The sequence below is a fragment of the Aplysia californica genome, unplaced genomic scaffold, assembly GCF_000002075.1.
Source record: "Aplysia californica isolate F4 #8 unplaced genomic scaffold, AplCal3.0 scaffold00049, whole genome shotgun sequence".
NCBI lineage: Eukaryota > Metazoa > Mollusca > Gastropoda > Aplysiida > Aplysiidae > Aplysia > Aplysia californica.
Genome location: NW_004797319.1, coordinates 1,989,441 through 1,992,867, shown reverse-complemented (window position 1 = coordinate 1,992,867; position 3,427 = coordinate 1,989,441). Strand labels below are relative to the sequence as shown.

At 46.3% G+C, this 3,427-nt stretch overlaps 1 long non-coding RNA gene across 1 annotated transcript in view; it reads left to right on the top strand.

Annotated features, from left to right (window-relative positions):
- Nucleotides 1-2,685: 2,685 nt before the first annotated feature.
- LOC118477246 overlaps nt 2,686-3,427 on the top strand; it is a 2,011-nt gene continuing 1,269 nt past the window's right edge. Inside the window, exon 1 of the long non-coding RNA XR_004858244.1 lies at nt 2,686-2,906. This is a non-coding gene — a long non-coding RNA (uncharacterized LOC118477246). The remainder of the gene's footprint in view (nt 2,907-3,427) is intronic.

Below are 3,427 nucleotides of genomic sequence, written 5' to 3'. Positions count from 1 at the left end.
AAGAGGGGGGTTATTTCCCTTTATATTTAGTACGTCTCTCTCTATATAATATGAATTATGCATCTCTTCGTGGCTGCTGCTGCTGTCGTAGGTGTGTTTGTTCATGCGCTCTTGTTTTTGTTTTATTGTTGTTGTAACTACAGTGGAACTCGGATTCAACGAGGTCGTCGGGCCTGACCTAAAATCTCGTTGAATCCGAGTATTCGTTATAGCAAACACGAGGTTTTGTGTAGATAATTACAGACACTGAGCAAGTAATGTATAAGAGAAGTCACAAGTAGTGCCTGAAATGCCTGAATATTATGAGCTGTGTAAAAAAAAAACCGATTCGTTCAAATACACTCGCCTTGTCATCTCGATTGTTTACCAAAAAGTTGTGTTGCTGTATAGAGCCTATCATACGGCAACTTTTGATTCCATAGACCAGCGCACAATTCAGTACGTAGATCTACGTCAAGACTAGCTTATTGTTGTAATAATGATCAGTTGCCGAGGGGAAAAAAGACTATGACGCGTTTGTATATGCGACGTTCAACGCCCGGACCGCTAGTGCCCCTCCCCGACACGCACACACAGCCACACGTGTGAAGGCCGCCCATCCGACTCCGATACACGCCAGAGTAGACACGTGCGCCTGCCAACAACACATGTGTTGGTATTTAAAAAGTCCGCTGATTGGTCGCATGCAATCGGCTATGTGAATAATGGTTCACGATGCAGGTGTAATGGATGGTTTCCGGGAATAGATAGGATTCGTTCAGGGAGAAAAATTACCGACGCCACGTCTGCGGGGGCTGTTCACATTGGAAGCGACCTCGTTGAATCCAAGCTCGCTGATTTTAAGTGCTCGTTGAATCCGGGTCACTTTTATTGATTTTAAAGGAAAAAAACGGGGTATCTATCTCATTTCGTTGAATCCGAGTTCTCGTTGAATCCGAGCTCGTTAAATCCGAGTTCCACTGTAATGTGATCAATTGCTGATTTGGTTTTTTCACGCTGACTACCTTTTCAAGTCTGGGCGAGGGGGGTGGGGTGGGGGGTTAAATAATGTGTCGTACATCGACACAATTCAGATAATTTAGGAGGCGGGTTTCAACCCTGTCTGTCAGGGCTAATTCGGGCTGAGCGGGACACAACGTCCCCGCAGAAAAAGTCTCTGGGATGGATGGTCCAAGCTAGGTATTTTGATTTGGCTAGCTCCTTTCCCATCTCTTGTTTCTCCAATCTTGCAGAGCCCATCTGAAAACAAAGTTCCTATAGGATTTATAGATTGGTCCTCTGGTTCTGGTCCTGCAAGTCCCGCCGCCGTCATGTTGCGAACAAGGTGTGTGCTGGTCATGACGTACCAGCGTCCCTAGTGTTAGGCTTATATAACTGGTGCCCATTTTGGATGGGCTCGGGTCGGATCGGGTTGGGTCGGGTCGATCGCCCGACTCAACGCTTAGTTTAGTTTAGTTGTAGTAGAAGTTTTAGGGCACTCGCAACTGCATACGGTCATATGAGCGCTAGAAGATTAGAGGTGTTACAAGAGAGTAACAAACATAAAAAAGAAGAAGGGGCGATAAGGATGATAGATGTTTGATTGGAAAAAAAAGAAGCAAACCACACCAGAGCACCCGCCAACCACCCACCGACTCGACGCCTGAAAACAAATGCGTTTGTTTTAGAGGCGACGAGTCGGGTGCGATCGGCTTGCGCCACGATAGCTGGCTAGCAAACCGACCCAACCCGACCCGATCCTCCAATGGGCACCCCGTATTAGGCTCTTTGTCGTTGAGTTGAGAAAATAAGAGTTGGATTCCTTCGAGGGGGGGGGGGGGGTTATTTTATGGACTTTCTCCGTGTTTCTCCTGTGATGCTGTGTCCCACCCAGTCATGATCGAAGCAGCCTGCCTCCTTTAATCTTTCACGTTTTGGCAATGGGGATTTTAAAACTTCAAACTTCCTTGCAAACATACACCCAAGGCTGATAATCTGCATTTGATGTCGTGACGCTCATAAGGGTGGAAAATTGCTCCTTGTCTATGGTGCTAGCGATGTGTGTGTGTGTGTGTGTGTGTGTGTGTGTGTGTGTGTGTGTGTGTGTGTGTGTGTGTGTGTGCCTGCCGAAAGAGTTGATATAATAAAAATGCGTGTAGAAGGCAAGTGAGGAAGTGGAAAGCAAAAAGAAGAAGGGCGCAGGACACGGAAACCTGGCTTGGTACCAAAACAACGTAGGCAGGCAGAATGACACGAGACGGGGTGCTTTATTGCGCAAAGATCGGAAAACAACATACAGCAACATTAAATTGGATGATAAGATAGATCTAGAAAGTGTTTTTAAAATCAAACCCAAAGTCCTCTAAAAATGACAGATAAAAATACAAGAACGACCTTAGCGGTTACAACAAAAGTCTAGCTGAAAGAACGGTTACTTACAGATATATAAATAGGAGTAGTTCATACACTATTGCGTCAGCTATGAGCAATTCTTATTCTTCTAACCTGACGTTTGTACTACGATTTTTAAGAGACAGATAGACCTTCAGCTAGGCCTTCTCGATACTGAGAAAGGCCTAGACCTACAGTGAAGGGAAAAGAAAGGCCCGTACGTGCAGTGTTTAGCGGGTCGCGTTTCGGATTTCTCTCACCGACATGACGCCCGAAACACGCGTCCTTCCCTCTCGCTATTGGGCCTTTCTCGTCACGTGGTAGAGAAAAGGGAAGCACGGGAGGCGACTGGGGACGACCGTGCGGAGAAAGGCCCCAAGCGCCCATCGCCTGTCTCGACCACGCCGTGACGCGACTATCTCCGGCGTGCAGAGAAATCCGACGCGACTCTCTGCCCAGGAGCGCTCTCTGTCGCTTCTTCCTCGGGGATCGTGCATTCATTGCGCTCAACAGGTGGTGGTGCTGCTGCTACGTAGGTAGGTACATCATATTTTGATCTGGGGAACTGATGTCGACGTTTAGACGTGTGTAAGAAACAATTATTTATTTTGCATCTGTGGTGGAAGTGTATAGATCCAAGAAGAGGCTGGTGAAGAGTTGTTTTTTTTTTAAGCACCCCCCCCCCCAAAAAAAAAAGAAAAAAACCTCAACCGAAACAAGTAGCCTACTTCTAGAATTTTAGGGACATTGGTGAAAAATACGTACCGTGACTGAAAAACGCATACTACGTAATGAGTGGATTTGTTATGGAAACAAGTAATTTCTACTAGACTACATGTATTGTGTTTTATTGCTGTGCTACACAATTCTTTTGCATCGAGAAACTTTTTTACTGCGCTCGCTGTGTGCTTTACTTTCCATCATCAACGTTAGAATCAAGTTGTTTTGGGTTGTTGCTCTTTGCGTGGGTGTTTGTGTGTTTATTTAGGAGGGCGTGAAGCATGAGGAGTTGAGGGAGGGACGGGGGAGTCGGTAACTGGAGAGAGAGAGAGAGAGA